The following is a 24074-nucleotide window of genomic DNA, read 5'->3' as shown; positions in this document are numbered from 1 at the left end:
TGTGTGAGATGTCCAATGAGCATGACATGTGTGAGCACAATCAACAAATATGGAGGTGTTGGTGTACCAATGCTCGATGTCGTGGCATGAGTGGAGGTTCGAAGGTGCATCCAATAAGTCCGAGCGCCCCTCAATGTGAAGGTCCATAGAGACAATCTTCAATGTCGGTCCCCATCCAATAGGTGCAACATCTAGACAAGAAGAAGGAAACAACAATGAAAGAATGACCCATCCAATAGGCGTATTTGAGGATGGCTCCAAGGGAAGGAGTTCACCTTTAGGAGATTGTCGCAAATGTTGGTGTTGCACATCTTGTATGCCTTCACATGACCAAATTTTGTCATGGCGGTACCGCCTTCTGAATCCTTCAACATGAAAGAACATGACAAACACTCGGAAAAACAAATGAGGTTAGCGGAGATGCAAAACTATCATTTGTGTGGTAAAATACCTAAAAAGTGTATGCATCATGCTCAGCATAAAAAAGGACAAGGGAGCATTTCATAGTATGGTGGCATATGATGTGAGAACAACCAAATACAATAGGCGCAATCAAGCAAGCATGCCTCACAAGTAAAGTGTCCAAGTCACCAAGATCAATAAGCATAGATGCAACAATTGGAGGAAAGCGACAATGAACAAGATGTATCATGTGAGAGGCATGAACATATATGTCATCAACCCAAGAAAGCGAGTAAGAAAGGAACATGGGTCATGCAACAAAGCAAGCAATCATAGCAATCAAGTGGTGTGAGCTAGTAGTGCGAAGATGCAACATACTAGAGGGAATCATGTCAAGCATCTCATGTGTGCAAATGGTGGTCATGAATAATGCACAAAACATATCACAAGAATGAAGGCAGGATATGAGCAAAATATTATCAATGTATTGGCGAGAGGCCATATGTAAATAGCAATGGGACATCATGACTCTCCCAACACAACAAGCAACAATAGCATGAGGCACATGATAAACATGGCAATAGCAACAAGGATCTCCAGGCTCTCGCCAGCCCGGACATACGGCCTTCCACGAATGCCCGGACATCCAGCCGACGCCCGGACGTCTGGCCCCGTCTATCTGCGCACAGTAAAGGGCTGAGGCCCATGTACCCTTTCACCCCCTAGACTATATATACTCCCCTCCTTCCTATGTTTTAGGGTTAGCAAAGGATTAGCTAATATTTGTGTGAGAGCTTTGCTCATCCACTTGGTTACCTTCTCCTCGGAGATCGCGCCTCCTTCGGAGAAGATCCCCCAAGCGAATTCAAGACCCCTTCATGGGAAGAACCTCAAGACCTCCTCACAGAGAAGATCGTGCTACTTGTATCGTCCTTAGTTGACCGTGGATCATGTATCTCTTATGTGTTTGAGGATCTAGCATATGTGTGACTATTTCTTGTTGGTTTTAGTGATTCTCTCGTGTTTCCCCTCATGATTTCCCTTGTTTTCCCCCTCGTGTTCCTCGTGTTCTTCGCGGGATCCACTCCTTTCCTGAAAGATCGGCCCCTAGGGTTCCTACCCTACATCATTAGCTCTATTAACATCATCTTTCAAAATGAAATCAGGAGTCATAGGAAGCAAAGTAATATTTTTGTCCTTATGAACAAGAGTATACTGATTGTTTCTACCATGGTGTACATGATTTTTATCAAATTGCCATGGTCTACCAAGTAATAAGGAACATGCTTGCATAGGTACCACATCACAATCAACATAATCAGCATATGTAGAGATACTAAAATGCACACGAACAGTACGTGCTACCTTAAACTTGCCGATGTTGTTGAACCATTGGATGTAGTAAGGATGTGGATGTGGTCTTGTGGTGAGAAATAGCTTCTCCACCATATCCATGCTAGCGAAGTTGTTGCAGCTCCCTCCATCTATGATGACGCGAACAGAACGTTCCTTCACAACTCCCTCTGTATGGAACAAATTATGCCTATGATTTTGCTCAGCTTGTGTAACCTGCACACTCAAAATACGTTGAGTAACTAAACATTCATACCTACCAGCATCTTTAGCGGCCATGTATTGCGTCTCATGATCAGAATCATCTCCACCATGTTCTTCATGTGTAATAAGAGCCAAAGTGATGTAGGGTAGAATCCTAGGAGTCCGATCTTTCACGAAAGGAGCGGATCCCGCGATGAACATGAAGAACACGAGGGGGAAAACATGAGGGGAAACAAAGGAATCACTCAAATAGACAAGAAACAATCACACATGTGCTAGATCATGAACACAAAGAGATACACGATCCAAATCCAACAAAGGACGATACATAGGGTAACTGGTTCTTCTCCGTAGAGGAGGTCTTAAGGGGGGCGCCCAAGAGGGGGTCTTGAATCCAAGGGGATCTTCTCCGTAGAGGGGTCGCGGTCTCTCTCATGGAGTAGATCCGTAATGGATGAGCAAAGCTCTAACTCTAATATGAGCTAAACCAATGCTAACCCTCAAATGGAGGAGGGGGAGAAGTATATATAGTCTAAGCAATGAAGGGGTAAGTGAGGGGCGAAGGGGTACACGGGCCTCGGCCCAAGTCACGCGCGCAGGCATGGTCTGGATGATCCGGATGGGGTCCCGGATGATCCGGGCGTCAGGGGTCGAATGATCCAGGTGGACGTCCGGATGACCCGGCTTCATCGAGCAGGCTTCGGGTGTCTTCGAGAACATTAGACGCATCGTCTGGGTGGTCGTCCGCATCGTCCGGGCTCGAGCCGGATCGTCCGGCTGGGGGTCCGGATGATCAGGGCAAGTCCTGTCTTGTTCGTTCTTCTTCTTCTTCCTTCTCCTCTTCCATGATTGGCCTTGGTCTTTTGGTTCTCCATGGTCATCTCGGATGTACCTGGGTATATACTGTAGGGGAACGTAGTAATTTCAAAAAAAATCCTACGCACACGCAAGATCATGGTGGTGCATAGCAACGAGGGGACAGTGTGATCTACGTACCCTTGTAGATCGACAGCGGAAGCGTTATATCAATGTGGTTGATGTAGTCGTACGTCTTCACGATCCGACCGATCCAAGCACCGATACTATGGCACCTCCGAGTTTCAGCACACGTTCAGCTCGATGACGATCCCCGGACTCCGATCCAGCAAAGTGTCGGGGAAGAGTTCCGTCAGCACGACGGCGTGGTGACGATCTTGATGTTCAACTGTCGCAGGGCTTCGCCTAAGCACCACTACAATATTATCGAGGATTAAGGTGGAAGGGGGCACCGCACACGGCTAAGAAAACGATCACGTGGATCAACTTGTGTGTCTAGGGGTGCCCCCTGCCTCCGTATATAAAGGAGCCAAGGAGGGGTGCGGCCGGCCCTAGTAGAAGGCGCGCAGGAGGAGTCCTACTCCTACCGGGAGTAGGACTCCCCTCCCTTTCCTTGTCCAAGTAGGAGAGGGGGAAGGAAGGGAGAGAAGAGAGGAAGGAAAGGGGGGCGCTGCCCCTCCCTCCTTGTCCAATTCGGACTAGGGGGAGAAGGGGCACGCGGCCTGCGCTGGCTGCCTCTCCTCTTCTCCACTTTAGGCCCATGAGGCCCATTAACCCCCCGGGGTGCCCCCTGCCTCCATATATAAAGGAGCCAAGGAGGGGTGCGGCCGGCCCTAGTAGAAGGTGCGCAGGAGGAGTCCTACTCCTACCGGGAGTAGGACTCCCCTCCCTTTCCTTGTCCAAGTAGGAGAGGGGGAAGGACGGGAGAAAAGAGAGGAAGGAAAGGGGGGGCGCCGCCCCTCCCTCCTTGTCCAATTCGGACTAGGGGGAGAGGGGGCGCGCGTCCTGCCCTGGCTGCCTCTCCTCTTCTCCACTTTAGGCCCATGAGGCCCATTAACCCCCCGGGGTGTTCCGGTAACCCCCCGGTACTCCGGTTTTATCCGAAACTTCCCCGGAACACTTTCGGTGTCCGAATATAGTCGTCCAATATATCAATCTTTATGTCTCGACCATTTCGAGACTCCTCGTTATGTCCGTGATCATATCCGGGACTCCAAACTAACTTCGGTACATCAAAACTCATAAACTCATAATATAACTATCATCGAAACCTTAAGCGTGCGGACCCTACGGGTTCGAGAACAATGTAGACATGACCGAGACATGTCTCCGGTCAATAACCAATAGCGGAACCTGGATTCTCATATTGGCTCCCACATATTCTACGAAGATCTTTTATCGGTCAGACCGCATAACAACATACGTTGTTCCCTTTGTCATCGGTATGTTACTTGCCCGAGATTCGATCGTCGGTATCTCAATACCTAGTTCAATCTCGTTACCGGAAAGTCTCTTTACTCGTTCCGTAATACATCATCTCGCAACTAACTCATTAGTTGCATTGCTTTTAAGGCTTAGGTGATGTGCATTACCGAGAGGGCCCAGAGATACCTCTCCAACAGTCGGAGTGACAAATCCTAATCTCGAATTACGCCAACCCAACATGTACCTTTGGAGACACCTGTAGAGTACCTTTATAATCACCCAGTTACGTTGTGACGTTTGGTAGCACACAAAGTGTTCCTCCGGCAAACGGGAGTTGCATAATCTCATAGTCATAGGAACATGTATAAGTCATAAAGAAAGCAATAGCAACATACTAAATGATCGGGTGCTAAGCTAATGGAATGGGTCATGTCAATCATATCATTCTCCTAATGATGTGATCCCATTAATCAAATAACAACACACGTCTATGGTTAGGAAACATAACCATCTTTGATTAACGAGCTAGTCAAGTAGAGGCATACTAGTGACTTTTAGTTTGTCTATGTATTCACACAAGTATTATGTTTTCGGATAATACAATTCTAGCATGAATAATAAACATTTATCATGATATAAGGAAATAAAATAATAACATTATTATTGCCTCTAGGGCATATTTCCTTCATATACAAGGTCCTTGCATGAGGTAGTAGCCATGTCTCATATGTGGAAAGTGACGGTTCGAAGAGGAGTGAGTTCACCTTGTGTCCAATGGTGTATGGTCGAGGTCTCATCGTATGTCCTCTTGGGGCTTGGAGAGTAGTCGGAGTGTACATGGGTATGAAAGTGGGATGCTCCGCATCATCTCCCCCCTTGGGAAAGATCCGACCTCGGATCGTGATCCTCATCACCATGGAAACGGTTGTCGTGGACGGACTTGTAGTTGGACGGAGTTGAAGATGTCGTGCAATCCAAGTATTCCAAGGTGGCGCCGGAGTGGTATACATGCAAAAAGAGCAAACACAAACGACACTCGGAAATACAATGGTTAGCGCACACAGAGTGTCCATCATGTAAGAATGAGTCCGTGTGGCAAGATTGTTCATGACAAAGCACATGAAGCTTAGCAAGATGATATGGAATGAGATGTAAAGCATTCATGGGAGAAAAATCATTCATTGTGCACACAAATGTATTGTGATTGTGATCAATGCAACCATTGTACAAAATGATGTCATAATGGAATGGTTTATCAATAGCATGAATATGGCAATGGATGATCAATATGATTATGTTATCATGCAATTGATGGTAGGCAATATGATCATGGTGTATGAATATGCCATCAAGGAAGATCACAACAAATTTTCTAAGGAAATGCACAAGCTCAGAAATCATGGATGACATGGGAATACAAGATGCAACAAGGCAATCATAATGTGTGTCAATCCATGCATAAGAGGCAAATTTGTCATGTGTATGATATGTCCATTGAGCATGACATGTGTGAGCACAATCAACAAATATGGAGGTGTTGGTGTACCATTGCTCGATGTCGTGGCATGAGTGGAGGTTCGAAGGTGCATCCAATAAGTTCGAGCGCTCCTCAATGTGAAGGTCCATAGAGCCATTCTCCAATGTCGCTCCTCCGTTCGCGAGATGTATCTTTATGTGGTTAACACCCATAGTTCACATCGACATGTGACCAACACCCAAAGGGTTTACTAGATTCAGTAATCTAGTTCACATCGCTATGTGATTAACACCCAAAGAGTACTAAGGTGTGATCATGTTTTGCTTGTGAGATAATTTTAGTCAACGGGTCTGTCATATTCAGATCCATAAGTATTTTGCAAATTTCTATGTCTACAATGCTCTGCACGAAGCTACTTTAGCTAATTGCTCCCACTTTCAATATGTATCCAGATGAAGACTTAGAGTCATCCGGATCAGTGCCAAAACTTGTATCAACGTAACCCTTTTACGACGAACCTTTTGTCACCTCCATAATCGAGAAACATATCTTTATTCCACTAAGGATAATTTTGACCGCTGTCCAATGATCTACTCCTAGATCACTATTGTACTCCCTTGCTAAAAATAGTGTAGGGTATACAATAGGTCTGGTACACAGCTTGGCATACTCTTATAGAACCTATGGCTGAGGCATAGGGAATGACTTTCATTCTCTTTCTATCTTCTGCCGTGGTCGGGCTTTGAGTCTTACTCAATTTCACACCTTGTAACACAGGCAAGAACTCTTTCTTTGACTGTTCCATTTTGAACTTACTTCAAGATTTTGTCAAGGTATGTACTCATTGAAAAAACTTATCAAGCATCTTGATCTATTTCTATAGATCTTGATGATCAATATGTAGCTTCACCGAGGTCTTTATTTGAAAAAACTCCTTTCAAACACTCCTTTATGCTTTGCAGAATAATTCTACATTATTTCTGATCAACAATATGTCATTCACATATACTTATCAGAAATGTTGTAGTGCTCCCACTCACTTTCTTGTAAATACAGGCTTCACCGCAAGTCTGTATAAAACTATATGCTTTGATCAACTTATCAAAGCGTATATTCCAACTCCGAGATGCTTGCACCAGTCCATAGATGGATCGCTGGAGCTGGCATATTTAGTTAACACCTTTAGGATCGACAAAACCTTCTAGTTGCATCGTATACAACTCTTCTTTAATAAATCCATTAAGGAATGCAGTTTTGTTTATCTATTTGCCAGATTTCATAAAATGCAGCAATTGCTAACATGATTCAGACAGACTTAAGCATAGATACGAGTGAGAAACTCTCATCGTAGTCAACACCTTGAACTTGTCGAAAACCTTTTGCGACAATTCTAGCTTTGTAGATAGTAACACTACTATCAGCATCCGTCTTCCTCTTGAAGATCCATTTATTTTCTATGGCTTGCCGATCATCGGGCAAATCCATCAAAGTCCATACTTTGTTCTCATACATGGATCGTATCTCAGATTTCATGGCCTCAAACCATTTCGCGGAATCTGGGCTCATCATCGCTTCCTCATAGTTCGTAGGTTCGTCATGGTCAAGTAACATGACCTCCAGAACAGGATTACCGTACCACTCTGGTGCGGATCTCACTCTGGTTTACCTACGAGGTTCGGTAGTAACTTGATCTGAAGTTACATGATCATCATCATTAGCTTCCTCACTAATTGGTGTAGTAGTCACAGGAACAGATTTCTGTGATGAACTACTTTCCAATAAGGGAGCAGGTACAGTTACCTCATTAAGTTCTACTTTCCTCCCACTCACTTCTTTCAAGAGAAACTCCTTCTCTGGAAAGGATCCATTCTCAGCGAAAAATGTCTTGCCTTCGGATCTGTGATAGAAGGTGTACCCAACAGTCTCTTTTGGGTATCCTATGAAGACACATTTCTCCGATTTGGGTTCGAGCTTATCAGGTTGAAGTTTCTTCACATAAGCATCGCAGCCCCAAACTTTCAGAAACGATAACTTTGGTTTCTTGCCAAACCATAATTCAGATTGTGTCGTCTCAACGGACTTAGATGGTGCCCCTTTTTAATGTGAATGCAGCTGTCTTTAATGCATAACCCCAAAAACGATAGTGGTAAATCGGTAAGAAACATCATAGATTGCACTATATCCAATAAAGTACGGTTATGACGTTCGGACACACCATTATTCTGTGGTGTTCCAGGTGGCGTGAGTAGTGAAACTATTTCACGTTGTTTTAACTGAAGGCCAAACTCGTAACTCAAATATTTTACCTCTGCGATCATATCGTAGAAACTTTTATTTTCTTGTTACGATGATTCTCCACTTCACTCTGAAATTCTTTGAACTTTTTCAAATATTTCAGACTTGTGTTTCATTAAGTAGATATACTCATATCTGCTCAAATCATCTGTGAAGATCAGAAAATAACAATACTTGCCGTGAGCCTTAACACTCATCGGACTGCATACATCAGTATGTATTATTTCCAATAAGTCAGTTGCTCGCCCCATTGTTCCGGAGAATGGAGTCTTAGTCATCTTGCCCATGAGGCATGGTTCGCAAGCATCAAGTGATTCATAATCAAGTGATTCCAAAAGTCCATCAACATGGAGTTTCTTCATGCGCTTTACACCAATATGACCTAAACGGCAGTGCCACAAATAAGTTGCACTATCATTATTAACTTTGCATCTTTTGGCTTCAATATTATGAATATGTGTATTACTACGATCAAGATCCAATGAACCGTTTTCATTAGGTGTGTAACCATATAAGGTTTTATTCATGTAAACAGAACAATAATTGTTCTCCAACTTAAATGAATAACCGTATTGCAATAAACATGATTATATCATATTCATGCTCAATGCAAACACCAAATAACACTTATTTAGGTTCAACACTAATCCCGAAAGTATAGGGAGTGTGCGATGATGATCATATAAATCTTGGAACCACTTCCAACACACATCGTCACTTCACCCTTAACTAGTCTCTATTTATTCTGCAACTCCCGATTCAAGTTACTAATCTTAGCAACTGAACTAGTATCAAATATTGAGGGGTTGCTATAACCACTAGTAAAGTACACATCAATAACATGTATATCAAATATACTTATGTTCACTTTGCCATCCTTCTTATCCACCAATCACTTGGGGTAGTTCCGCTTCCAATGACCAGTCCCTTTGCAGTAGAAGCACTTTAGTCTCAGGCTTAGGACCAGACTTGGGCTTCTAAACTTGAGCAGCAACTTGCTTGTTGTTCTTCTTGAAGTTCCCCTTTTTTCCTTTGCCCTTTTCTTGAAACTAGTGGTCTTGTCTATCATCAACACTTGATGTTTTTCTCGATTTCTACCTTCGTCAATTTCAGCATTACGAAGAGCTTGGGAATCGTTTCCGTTATCCCTTGCATATCATAGTTCATCACGAAGTTCTACTAACTTGGTGATGGTGACTAGAGAATTCTGTCAGTCACTATTTTATCTGGAAGATTAACTCCCACTTGATTCAGGCGATTGTAGTACCCAGACAATCTGAGCACATGCTCACTAGTTGAGCGATTCTCCTCCATTTTTTAGCTATAGAACTTGTTGGAGACTTCATATCTCTCAACTCGGGTATTTGCTTGAAATATTAACTTCAACTCCTGGAACATCTCATATGGTCCATGACGTTCAAAACGTCTTTGAAGTCCCAATTCTAAGCCGTTAAGCATGGTGCACTAAACTATCAAGTAGTCATCATATTGAGCTAGCCAAACATTCATAACGTCTGCATCTGCTCCTGCAATAGGTCCGTCACCTAGCGGTGCATCAAGGACATAATTCTTCTGTGCATCAATGAGGATAAACCTCAGATCACGGATCCAATCTGCATCATTGCTACTAACATCTTTCAACACAATTTTCTCTAGGAACATATCAAAATAAACATATGAAAGCAACAACGCGAGCTATTGATCTACAACATAGATATGCTAATACTACCAGCACTAAGTTCATGATAAATTAAAGTTCAATTAATCATATTACTTAAGAACTCCCACTTAGATAGACATCCCTCTAATCCTCTAAGTGATTACGTGATCCAAATCAACTAAACCATAACCGATCATCACGTGAAATGGAGTAGTTTTCAATGGTGAACATCGCTATGTTGATCATATCTACTATATAATTCACGCTCGACCTTTCAGTCTCCAGTGTTCCGAGGCCATATCTGTATATGCTAGGCTCGTCAAGTTTAACCTGAGTATTCTGCGTGTGCAAAACTGGCTTGCACCCGTTGTAGATGGACGTAGAGCTTATCACACCCGATCATCACGTGGTGTCTGGGCACGACGAACTTTGGCAACGGTGCATACTCAGGGAGAACACTTTTATCTTGAAATTTAGTGAGAGATCATCTTATAATGCTACCGTCAATCAAAGCAAGATAAGATGCATAAAAGATAAACATCACATGCAATCAATTTAAGTGATATGATATGGTCAGCATCATCTTGTGCGTGTGATCTCCATCTCCGAAGCATCGTCATGATCACCATCGTCACCGGCGCGACACCTTGATCACCATCGTAGCATCGTTGTCGTCTCGCCAATCTTATGCTTCCACAACTATCGCTACCGCTTAGTGATAAAGTAAAGCATTACAGCGCAATTGCATTGCATACAATAAAGCGACAACCATATGGCTCCTGCCAGTTGCCGATAACTTGGTTACAAAACATGATCATCTCATACAATAAAATTTAACATCATGTCTTGACCATATCACATCACAACATGCCCTGCAAAAACAAATTAGACGTCCTCTACTTTGTTGTTGCAAGTTTTACGTGGCTGCTACGGGCTTAAGCAAGAACTAATCTTACCTACGCATCAAAACCACAACGATAGTTTGTCAAGTTGGTGCTGTTTTAACCTTCGCAAGGACCGGGCGTAGCCACACTTGGTTCAACTAAAGTTGGAGAAACTGACACCTGCTAGCCACCTTTGTGCAAAGCACGTCGGGAGAACCGGTCCCGCGTAAGCGTACGCGTAATGTCGGTCCGGGCCGCTTCGTCCAACAATACCGCCGAACCAAAGTATGACTTGCTGGTAAGCAGTATGACTTATATCGCCCACAACTCACTTGTGTTCTACTCGTGCATATAACATCAACACATAAAACCTAGGCTCTGATACCACTGTAGGGGAACATAGTAATTTCAAAAAAATTCCTACGCACACGCAAGATCATGGTGATGCATAGCAACGAGGGGAGAGTGTGATCTACGTACCCATGTAGATCGACAGCGGAAGTGTTATATCAATGCGGTTGATGTAGTTCTACGTCTTCACGATCCGACCGATCCAAGCACCGAAACTACGGCACCTCCGAGTTTCAGCACACGTTCAGCTCGATGACGATCCCCGGACTCCGATCCAGCAAAGTGTCGGGGAAGAGTTCCGTCAGCACGACGGCGTGGTGATGATCTTGATGTTCAACTGTCGCAGGGCTTCGCCTAAGCACCACTACAATATTATCGAGGATTAAGGTGGAAGGGGGCACCGCACACGGCTAAGAAAACGATCACGTGGATCAACTTGTGTGTCTAGGGGTGCCCCCTGCCTCCGTATATAAAGGAGCCAAGGAGGGGTGCGGCCGGCCCTAGTAGAAGGCGCGCAGGAGGAGTCCTACTCCTACCGGGAGTAGGACTCCCCTCCCTTTCCTTGTCCAAGTAGGAGAGGGGGAAGGAAGGGAGAGAAGAGAGGAAGGAAAGGGGGGCGCTGCCCCTCCCTCCTTGTCCAATTCGGACTAGGGGGAGAAGGGGCACGCGGCCTGCGCTGGCTGCCTCTCCTCTTCTCCACTTTAGGCCCATGAGGCCCATTAACCCCCCGGGGGGGTTCCGGTAACCCCCCCCCCCCAGTACTCCAGTTTTATCCGAAACTTCCCCGGAACACCTCCGGTGTCCGAATATAGTCGTCCAATATATCAATCTTTATGTCTCGACCATTTCGAGACTCCTCGTTATGTCCGTGATCATATCCGGGACTCCAAACTAACTTCGGTACATCAAAACTCATAAACTCATAATATAACTATCATCGAAACCTTAAGCGTGCGGACCCTACGGGTTCGAGAACAATGTAGACAAGACCGAGACATGTCTCCGGTCAATAACCAATAGCGGAACCTGGATGCTCATATTGGCTCCCACATATTCTACGAAGATCTTTTATCGGTCAGACCGCATAACAACATACGTTGTTCCCTTTGTCATCGGTATGTTACTTGCCCGAGATTCGATCGTCGGTATCTCAATACCTAGTTCAATCTCGTTACCGGCAAGTCTCTTTACTCGTTCCGTAATACATCATCTCGCAACTAACTCATTAGTTGCATTGCTTGCAAGGCTTAGGTGATGTGCATTACCGAGAGGGCCCAGAGATACCTCTCCAACAGTCGGAGTGACAAATCCTAATCTCGAATTACGCCAACCCAACATGTACCTTTGGAGACACCTGTAGAGTACCTTTATAATCACCCAGTTACGTTGTGACGTTTGGTAGCACACAAAGTGTTCCTCCGGCAAACGGGAGTTGCATAATCTCATAGTCATAGGAACATGTATAAGTCATGAAGAAAGCAATAGCAACATACTAAACGATCGGGTGCTAAGCTAATGGAATGGGTCATGTCAATCATATCATTCTCCTAATGATGTGATCCTGTTAATCAAATAACAACCCATGTCTATGGTTAGGAAACATAACCATCTTTGATTAATGAGCTAGTCAAGTAGAGGCATACTAGTGACTTTTAGTTTGTCTATGTATTCACACAAGTATTATGTTTCCGGATAATACAATTCTAGCATGAATAATAAACATTTATCATGATATAAGGAAATAAAATAATAACATTATTATTGCCTCTAGGGCATATTTCCTTCATATACAAGGTCCATGCATGAGGTAGTAGCCATGTCTCATATGTGGAAAGTGACGGTTCGAAGAGGAGTGAGTTCACCTTGTGTCCTATGGCGTATGGTCGAGGTCTCGTCGTATGTCCTCTTGGGGCTTGGAGAGTAGTCGGAGTGTACATGGGGATGAAAGTGGGATGCTCCGCATCATCTCCCCCTTGGGAAAGATCCGACCTCGGATCGTGATCCTCATCACCATGGAAATGGTTGTCGTGGACGGACTTGTAGTTGGACGGAGTTGAAGACGTCGCGCAATCCAAGTATTCCAAGGTGGCGCCGGAGTGGTATACATGCAAAAAGAGCAAACACAAACGACACTCGGAAATACAATGGTTAGCACACACAGAGTGTCCATCATGTAAGAATGAGTCCGTGCGGCAAGATTGTTCATGACAAAGCACATGAAGCTTAGCAAGATGATATGGAATGAGATGTAAAGCATTCATGGGAGAAAAATCATTCATTGTGCACACAAATGTATTGTGGTTGTGATCAATGCAACCATTGTGCAAAATGATGTCATAATGGGATGGTTTATCAATAGCATGAATATGGCAATGGATGGTCAATATGATTATGTTATCATGCAATTGATGGTAGGCAATATGATCATGGTGTATGAATATGCCATCAAGGAAGATCACAACAAATTTGCTAAGGAAATGCACAAGCTCAGAAATCATGGATGACATGGGAATACAAGATGCAACAAGGCAATCATAATGTGTGTCAATCCATGCATAGGAGGCAAATTTGTCATGTGTATGATATGTCCATTGAGCATGACATGTGTGAGCACAATCAACAAATATGGAGGTGTTGGTGTACCATTGCTCGATGTCGTGGCATGAGTGGAGGTTCGAAGGTGCATCCAATAAGTTCGAGCGCTCCTCAATGTGAAGGTCCATAGAGCCAATCTCCAATGTCGCTCCTCCGTTCGCGAGATGTATCATGTAGACAACAAGAAGGAAACAACAATGAAAGAATGACCCGTCCGATATGCATATTTGAGGATAGCCCAAATGGAAGGAGTTCACCTTAGGAATGTTCACGAAGATGATGGTGTCGCACAATGTATACACCGTGATATGACCAGGTTGTCTCATGACGGTACTTCCTTGTGAATACTTCAAAATGAAAGAACAAGACAAACAGTCAAATAAACAAATGAGGTTAGTGGAAATGCAAAACCTATCATTTGTGTGGTAATATACCCAACAAGTGTATGCATCATGCTCATCATAAGAAAGGACAAGGGAGCATTTCATAGTATGGAGGCATATGATGCGAGAACAACCAAATAGAATAGGCTCAATCAAGCAAGCATGCATCACAAGTACGGTGTCAAAGTCTCCAAGATCAATAAGCATAGTATGGTTGCACTCACTACAAGTAGTATGAGATAGGCAACTAATGGAGGCAAGAGACAATGATCAAGATATATCACGTGAGAGGCATGAACATATATGTCATCAACCCAAGAAAGCGAGTAAGAGTGGAACATGGGTGATGCGACAAGGCAAACAATCATACTGATCAAGTCAAGAAAGCTAGTAGTGCGAAGATGCAACATACTAGAAGGAATCATGTCAAGCATGTCATGTGTGCAAATGGTGGGCATACATAATGCACATGACATAGCACAAGTATGGAAGCAAGATATGAGCAAAATATCATCAATGTATTGGTGAGAGGCCATATTTAAGTAGCAATGGGACATCATGACTCTCCCAACACAACAAGCATCAATAGCATGGGGCACAAAGAAATCATGGCAATAGCTACATGGATCTCTACCAAGCATGCAAATACACATAGAAGTAGCATAATGGTGAATCTTATGTAAGTGCAAGCAAGGGTCACAATTGCATGGCAAAATCATGTAAAGAGGCATAACATGCAAAGTGAACACGATATAATGGGCATAATATGACAAATGGTAAATAGCCCATACCCGTGTGAGAGCAAGGTAAAAGGAATGCACGAAGTCGTTGAGCGAAGAGAATTGTGGTAAGGATAGTTCACGGGATCCCAAATCATTGTTGCTCTCAAGAGCTCATTTCGTCAACTCTTCGGATTGGGAGGTTGACGAGTATACGTGAGTACCTACACAAAACAAAGAGAAAGGAAAAATTGTGTGTGTGTGGTATATGTACACATCATCCATTATGATGCGCACGTGCTTGTGTTGGTTAGCACCCAATATCCAATGATCAAATGAATGAGATGTGTGATATATAAACATGTCATCCATCATGATAGGTTTGTTGTTATGTATGGCATAATGGAGGCCCAAATTGTGTAATGCATCATGGGAAATATGTAGAGCATTGTTATTCATGGGATGCATATGGTGTAAGCAATTATGGGAATCATGTAGAGTATGGAATGCATCAAAATCTCCTAATATGTATGAGGAAACTATGGGGGTCTCCTCATGAGAAATAATGGAAACATTACACGGAGAATCACGGAGAATATTGAGAACATCGAAAACAATGCATATTTGGAACATTGTGATCATGGCATGGCATAGTAGATGAATTGCGCAAATCATGTAGAGGAAGCATGTCAATATCATCACATGAAAAACAAAAGCCAATGACCATCATCTCGTCATCTATGCCATAAGTGGAAATGGGATTTATTTTAATGGGGCATGCATAGTTACTATGTTGAGATTGAAATGATGCAATGTGGGAGATCTCACTCATAGCATATGACAAGTTTAATGGATTGTCAAACATGATGTGACCAATAGAATTTTCACATGATATCCTATGGAGCATAGCATCACAACTAGGAAACTCAACATGCTCATCATCATAAATGGGTAAGTCATGACATGAGGAATTCGCACTAGCATGAAGCATGGGTGGATCAACATCATGCAAGAAATCATTGGTGGGATAGTCTGCTAGTGGGACAAGAGAAGCACCATCACCTATGTTAGCTTTAGAGCATCGCTCATGTGTTTTAGGTGAGGTGTCGAAGACCAAGTCGTGGTCATCTTCATCTTGAATGAACCATGTGGGGGTGCATCATCGTCCACCATGGCCATCGTTGTCTCCATTGGAGGTATGGACTCGTCGAGGGTAGGCATGTCGTCATGTAGGAGACCTAGCACCAAAGAAGAAAACACACTCAGAGTAGAGGTTAAGTCGTTAGAAATCATAGTGGCCTCACATGCCGTGTCAACTACCTCACTCACTAAGTGTTGTGGCTCACTCACTCGCTCTTGGATGCTCTCACTCGTATGGTTGGCGGAGTCACTTAAATGGCTCTCAACCTCACCTAGGGTGTGTGGCATGCTCTCATGTGTGGGGCTAGTGGTGGTCACACTCATCCTCTCATAGGAAATGCTCTGAATGTCATGTATGGTGGAGTCACTCATCTCACTCATGGGGTGGTGGCTCTCCTCACATGGCAATTGGGGCATCTTGTCATATGTGGGTGTCGTAGAGATGTAGGTGCAAATGTCTCCATGCTCAATCATGTCGTAGTCGTAGCCGTGGATGAAGGCCGAAGATGGCACATCAGCACTCTCCTCCAAGACCAAAGATAAGGTCTCATGTGTGGTCTCATAGCTTGACTCGGAGTATGAGTCCAATATGGGAGTAGTCTTCATGTTGCTGAAGAGGTTCATGCTCGCCTACATGGTCGAAGGGGATGGCCCTAGCTCGACCTTCTTGTCACCGTCTTGTTGTTGGAGGCCCATATGATGTGGCACCTCGTAGCTCGTCTCCATGACCAAAGGGAATTTCCCATTCTCGGCCATCTTCCTTGAGGGGATTCCGAAGATGGAAGTGTCGCCCTCACTCGTAGTTGGTCGCCTCATTGTTGAAGATGTCGATGTAGGTGAACTCGTGGGAAGTAGGCGAAGATGCCGTATGTCCAAAGGTGAAGATGCCTTGAGAACACTTGGTGAAGATGCCGAAGTGGTGGTGGTAGTAGCCGTAGCTCCGTCTTGGTGGTGCTCATCTCGCGGTCTTCTTTTGTGCTCATGAAGCTTGGACTTGGCGTCAAGTAGTGCTTGTTGGGACTTTTGCATTTGCGCTTATGAAGCATCATCATGTTGATGATGTCGTTGTCGTGCTTGGGCTCAATGGCGGTCATCGTCATGCACATGATGCTTGGAGGTGACTTGGCCTTCATGACGATGTGTATCACAAACATGATGGTGGTCGCCATGTAGATGTGTATGTGGACGACTTGCGCTTGCATCCCTTGGGCACTCCGTAGATGATCGACTTGCTCGCCGTCGCCTTGAGGATGATGAAGGGGAAGAACAGTTGATCAACAAGGTCCGAATCTCCTCCATCCTTGCATATTGCTCCTCCTTTTGTGCGGAAAACTTGTTGTCAAAGTAGTCCCTTCTCCTAGCTTCGGAATGTCGTAAGTCGGTGGTGATGTTGTCGATGACTTGCATTGCTCGTTGTAGTCCGAAGTGGGGAGTTTTGTTGTTGTAGTTGTACGCGCCATCATTGTTGTGGAAGACAGGAGGTGAAATGCCTTGCCTATCCATTACAAGACTCGAGCAAATATGAGTGGGAGAAAGAGAATAACTTATACCAAATGTACCTTGACCGAAGTTGAAGATGGATCAATGATCACTCAATGATGTAACAAGGAAATAGCACAATTGGTACCGTTCTTGTCAATTTCTCACACCTACCCAAATAAGGCTTATGGTGGAGCTCGGTGAGGATAGTGGCACAAAAATTTGATGAAAAATGTTAGCAAGAGTCAATAATGTTGAAAGAGATTCACAAAATTGCAGGTGAAACAAGTAGACCAATAGCAATGAATGGCACACAGAAACTCACACACGAATAGATAAATGGGGTCGTGCAACCAAGGAATGAGCTCAAAATGTGGAATCCATGGAAAACGCTCATGTTGCACAACTCAAGAGGGATGCTACAAGATTTCTCAATAAGCGGATACGACACTTGTGCACAACCTATAAGATGCAAAATGTATCAACTTTCTATCCCAAGTATGCTATATATGTATGGTTCCCGGTGTTTCTCAAGATGATCCAAGATGATCGGATATGACAGTCTTAATGTGCAATGTAGTATGATGCTATGGTTATTTCTTACAAGCTTCTTTGCTCTCTCTTTTGCTTAAAAGATTTATTCTCTTTTTTATATGGCAACAATGCACAAACCAAGATAGCAATAATGTATATGCGGGAACAAACTTGTGGCACACAAGAGATGATATGATACCAATATGAGATGGTATGTATGAAATGTATGGTGTAGATCACTAATGTGCACAAGTAACGTTGCCGGCAATACTCAAATGGCTAGTCTTGATAGGCAAATGACGCAGAATGGGCTAGGGGTTATCAATGCAATGGCAAGGGAATATACAATGGAGGGATACCACGATACGAAGATGATATGGAGGTTACCGTCCTTGGCGATGATGAGTGGTAGTGATCTTGATGGAGATACCAAGATGATGAAGATTCGTCCCTAAGTAGTCGAAACACCTATGGAAACGGAAAAACCACGAACTCAAAATCTCAAATGTCAAATGTCAAATGGTGGTAGTGGGATGTGGTGGTGGTGTTGCGTAAGCTCAATGGAATTGCAGAATGGCAATGATGAGTTGTGGAGTATGCAATGCAGAAATGTAGGGTAAGGTGGTGGACTATACACGGTGTCGGTGTTGGAAGCACGGTCCCTAAGTAGCCGAAACACCTTAGGAGACACAACTCACAACACAAACAAAATTGCGTTAAATTGGGTTGGTGGAAGTGTATGGTGGGCAAGCCTATGCGGAAGTTATGGTGGTGGTGGTGCTGGTGGTTGATGAAGAAGCAACCGTCCCTAAGTAGCCTAAACACCTTAGGATACTCGAATCACTCCTCAAGCAACCACTAATGCTATATGGATCAGAATTGGTTAGGTTGCGTAAGTCGGTGGTGGTTATGCGGAGGTTGTGGTGGAAGCCCTAGGCAAAGATGCCAAAGTTCCAAAAATTTGATGGAGTCAAATGTTGGTGGTAGTATTTTTGTGGGAAGGGGGATGTCAAGAGCTTCAAAACGAACTAAAGAACGTCAAAAGGCAGATTTCGGATGAATTAGATATGGCCAAAACAAAATTTCAGCACAGTCTGTTTCAGGGTTACCCGGACATCCGAGAGTAGGTCCGGATGATCCGGGTTCGTCAACCGGATTTCTGTGGTCTGGGGCGTCTGGACATCCGGGAGATGGTCCAGTTGATCCGGGTGGATCTGGATGATCCGGGACCTTGTCTGGATGATCCGGGTAGGTCAATCCTCTCGGGATTTGCTCTCACAGTCCGTTTTTTGGGCGGAAATGGATAATTTTCGGGTGAAAATTGAGGTGATTTTGTGGATAGAAGGTGGGGAAACTTGGGGAGATGCTAGATCCACATGAAACCAAGCAAATCCATTGATCAAAATCAACAAAACATCATCAAACCAACAAATCACAAAAAAATTGGGGCAATTTTTGGTGGTGATTTTCGAAATTTAGGACGAAATCAAACAAAAGAAGGCTAGAAAAAGAGGGGTAGGGGCTCCAAATTTGTGGTCAACCTTGCTCTGATCCAAGGTGATGTAGCGTAGAACCCTAGGAGGCCGATGTTTCACGAAAGGAGCGGATCCCGTGATGAACACGAAGAACACGAGGGGAAAACACGAGGGGAAAGAGAGGAATCACTCAAATAGACAAGAAACAATCACACATGTGCTAGATCCATGAACACAAAGGGATACACGATCCAAATCCAACAAAGGACGATACATAGGATAACCGGTTCTTCTCCGTAGAGGACGTATTGAGGGGGGGCACCCAAGAAGGGGTCTAGAATCCAAGGGGATCTTCTCCGTAGAGGGGTCGCGGTCTCTCTAGTGGAGTAGATCCATAATAGGTGAGCAAAGCTCTATCTCTAATATGAGCTAAACCAATGCTAACCCTCAAATGGATGAGGGGGAGTATATATAGTCTAAGCCATGAAGGGGTAAGTGAGGGGCGAAGGGGTACACGGGCCTGGGCCCAAGTCACGCGCATAGGCATGGTCCGGATGATCCAGATGGGGTACCGGATGATCCGGGCGTCGGTGGTTTGGATGATCCGAGTGGCCGTCTGGATGATCCGGCTCCATCAAGCAAGCTTCGGGTGTCTTCGGGAACGTTAGCCGGACCGTCCGGGTGGTCGTCCGGATCGTCCGGCTGGGGGTCCGGATGATCCGGGCAAGTCCTGTCTTGTCCATTCTTCTTCCTTCTCCTCTTCCATGCTTGGCCTTGGTCCATTGGTTCTCAATGGTCATCTCGGATGTACCTGGGTATATGCAAGGTCCATGCATGAGGTAGTAGCCATGTCTCATATGTGGAAAGTGACTGTTCGAAGAGGAGTGAGTTCACCTTGTGTCCAATGGCGTATGGCCGAGGTCTCATTGTATTTCCTCTTGGGGCTTGGAGAGTAGTCAGAGTGTACATGGGGATGAACGTGGGATGCTCCGCATCACAAAGTCTCCTCATCATAGTCACTAGCGAACTCATACCCACCATCCTCAGTAGCAATCATCACACGCTGAGATTTGCATTCTCTCGCAAAATGTCCTCTTCCCTTACGATGACGACGACAAATAATATCACTTGTGTGCCCTGTTGATGCCATGGAAGAAGAAGAGCTCTGCGCAGGCCCGACAGGTGTGCTCTTGGCAGATAGTGGTGGTTGTGCCTGCTTTCTAGTATCACGGCTGGAGGTGGCACCTGATAGAGGTGCTGGTGTAGTGGAAGTAGAGGATGCACGTGGTGTCCATGATGTAGATCCTGCAGAAAAGTTAGTTCGCGCCAATGCCTGTCGATCCTGCACTTCAGTTCAGCTTTACAAGCAAGATGGAATAAACGACTGATATTATTATACTCCTTATACTCTAGAATGGTCTGAATCTCTCTATTGAATCCACCCATAAAATGTGCAAGCATAGCTTCATTATCCTCAACAATACTACATCTAATCATGCCAGTTTGTAATTTTTGATAATATTCCTCTACAGAATTTTTTCCTTGTCTTAACCGCTGCAATTTTTGAAGTAATTCACGTTGATAATATGGTGGAACCATACGAGTACGCATAGCTGTTTCCAAAGCAGCCCAAGTGGTTGGAATATTATTCAGATATAATCTACGATGTTCAGACCACCACACACAAGCAAAACTAGTGAAAGCACAAAGTGCAGCAGCAACACGTCTCTCCTCGGGATATTCTAAACATGTAAAACGTTGTTCGGTTTCTAACTTCCAAGTAAGATATATATCAGGAACGTATCTGCCCTCAAATGGTGGAATATTCAATTTCGGTTTAGGGAGATGGTCATGATCTCATACCTAAGGGGGAGGCCTACCATTCTAATTATTTGCATGTGGACGACCTGGTGGTTGTCGTGCTCGTGGTTGCACATAGTTTTGATTTTGATCAACCTCATCCTTGTAATCTCCCGCATAATCATCCGCCTCATCATTAGCAGCAGGAGCCACAGAAGTATCGACAGCAGCACCAATAGTTTGGCCAGGTGCAAGGGGGACACGGCTCACTCGGCGGAGGGCTGTTTCGCGACGTGGAGGTAGTCGTCGTCGTTGTTGTTGTAGAGGTGCGTTAGGTGCAGCCGGTGGTGGTGGCGGAAGACGCGCGAGCGATTCATTAAACTTGTTATCAAGCTTTGTTTCGAACTTCTTCTCCATGCCATCTATCTTCTCCATGGCCTCTTCAAATCTGTTTAGCACATCTTGCACCTGTCCACTCATCATTTGCTGAAATTTATCATGCAACTCCTTATTCGTCATGTTCTCCCAGTCAGTCTCGTCGGCTTGTGATCCTGCCATGGTTAGAAGCAATAGAAACACACAAGAATATGATCCTACAGACTACTAACAAGAGGTTGTGGTGGCTGTCACAAATCCGTGAAACAAATCTCAAATTCTTACCAGTTCTTACCCAGCAGCAGGCGGTGATCTGCAACCGTCGTAGTCAAAACACTCAAATCTTGGATAGAGTAATTACCAGGGAGAGTCAAACGCACGACGTAGATGTATGTGGAGCTGGGAAGGCTTATAATATGGTAGCAAAAAGGGTCAGCAATAATCAATTCAGAGATGCAAAGTTGAATAAATGCTCAACTACGGTATTGTGCTGGTCCTAGGCTAGACCGTGCTAGAGACGCGAGCCTAGAACACTAACAAAATCACGGTGCTGCATGTAAACAAGGGAGGAGCACACTCTGAATTTTTTTCTCTTTTTTGCACTTTTTTCCTCTCTCTTTTTGCTCCGCAAATTTTTTTTTTCGAAAAAGTCTACAAATGGTCTAAAAACTGCCTAGCCAGAATTTTCCAGACTTAGTTTTTTTGAGTTTGGAACTATTTTTTTACTGCGGGTAGCACGTAAGTTCGGGAGCCCTACTCTGTCACAACTCGGAGTATGGTGTGATCTGGAAATCCAAAACAGAGTAACAAAATACTGTACTCGGACTGGTGGCGGAGATGAATCTGGTGGAACTTGGACTGGTGGCGGCGATGAATCTGGTGGAACTCGGATTGGTGGCGGATATATGTTGCAGGTGGACTCGGATTGGCGTGATGGCGGCGGATAGGTGGTGGCGTATATGGACTCGGATTGGCGGTGAATATGCTGGTGGTATATGGCAGCGGCGATGAAGTTGGTGCGGTGGTGGTATATGGTAGCAGCAATGATGATGATGTAGTGGTGATATATGGCAGCTATGACGTGACAACCTATGAACATAACTCGAAACTCTAAAGGACTAGACGTTAAGACCAGCAGCTTGGCACAACGATGCAACCGCAAATTCAACAAAGCAAATACAGAAAAGATTATCCAAAGGCTCAGATGTGTTCAGATAGGATGAACTAATCCTAATTTTGTTTTTGGCTTTTTGGTGGACTATAGGTATGAAGAACAGACTCGGTCGAAACTACAAAAAAAACTGTAAAATCTCACCAAGCAACCTCGAAATCTGATACCACTTGGTAGAGGCAGAGGTGTCCTGTCTTTCGATGAGATGGTGGCTATCGTTTTGGAGGAAGTCGACTTTGACGATCCGACTACAAACATGCGAAGACGTCGCGCCTTAGCAATCGCTAAACCAACTCCGAGAGGTTATTGACCATGCCGGAGCATGATCAACCTGACCACGAAGGTCAGTTTCCTACAGGCAAACGAAGAACAAGCAAGAAACTAAGATTGCAATCTGGATATTGCGAATATAAGCGGAAAGCTTTATTGATCAAGGTGGGGGTCTATGACGCCTTTGTCTGGTCGTTGAACACAAACGAAGTACGCGAAGTTGCAGCTATGGTGAACTTTAATCTAAACAAAACCCAAAGTCTAAACGACGCCCTAAGGGCTGTATATATAGAGGTAGAGGGGGGAATTTCGTGGCCCTTGGAGGAGGGGTCCGAAACCAACCCTAACTCTTGTTGCCCCACACACACGGACTCTAAAAACAGCGTATACTTAAGTATTTCGAAAATACATGGGCCTGGCCCAATAATAAGGTGACGCGGCATCTAGAATAGCCTCTGGACGAAATTTATGAAGTGGCATCTTGTATATTTCGTCCAAGGCTTCATGCACTCCTTATGGTGGCTTCAATGTCCTGAAATCATCACTTGTAACTCCGTTCTTGATCCCCTTGCGCATGCCATCATCTCCATGCTTGGTCTTGCTCCAGTGTTCATCCCTCTTATCCATGCCAGGCCCTTCATTAGTAAGCAAAACAAATGTATCCAATTTAGGCAGCATCATATTCTCATGAACATTAGAATCATTACCAAGAAATGAAAGTACTTGATAATTTAATTGGCGTGCCCGAGCCCTAGAAATTGGTCCAGTATATGTAGCAGTAGGGGTTGTGGGTGTAACACTGGTATTGATGTCCTCATCAGAGATGGTGGGGAAAGGTAAGATCCACTTGCAAAACAACAAATTGACGGATCAAAACCAGCAAAACATCATCAAAACTCACAAATCCCAAAAATATTTGGGGGCTACTTTTGTGGGGATTTGACGGATCAAAACCCCACAAAGGTAATCTTGGGATGCTCCGCATCACTTGAAGTCGCTTGGCGAATATGCCAAGGGAGATGGTGAAGTCGTTGAGAGGTTGTTGGTGTTGAGCTCTTGACCTTCACGTTTTGTTGGTTTTGATCCGTCAATTTTTTTGTGATTTGTGAGTTTTGATGATGTTTTGTTGGTTTTGATCCATCAATTTTTTGTGTTGCAAGTGGATCTTACCTTTCCCCACCATCTCTAATGAGGACATCAATACCATTGTTACACCCACAGCCCCTGCTGCTATACAAACTGGACCAATTACTAGAGCTCGCGCAC

The sequence above is a fragment of the Triticum urartu genome, chromosome 2A (genome assembly GCF_056163025.1).
Source record: "Triticum urartu cultivar PI428250 chromosome 2A, HENAU_Tu73, whole genome shotgun sequence".
In the NCBI taxonomy this organism is placed as follows: Eukaryota; Viridiplantae; Streptophyta; class Magnoliopsida; order Poales; family Poaceae; genus Triticum; species Triticum urartu.
The sequence above is the reverse complement of the archived record's forward strand: the minus strand, read 5'-3'. Positions refer to the sequence as shown.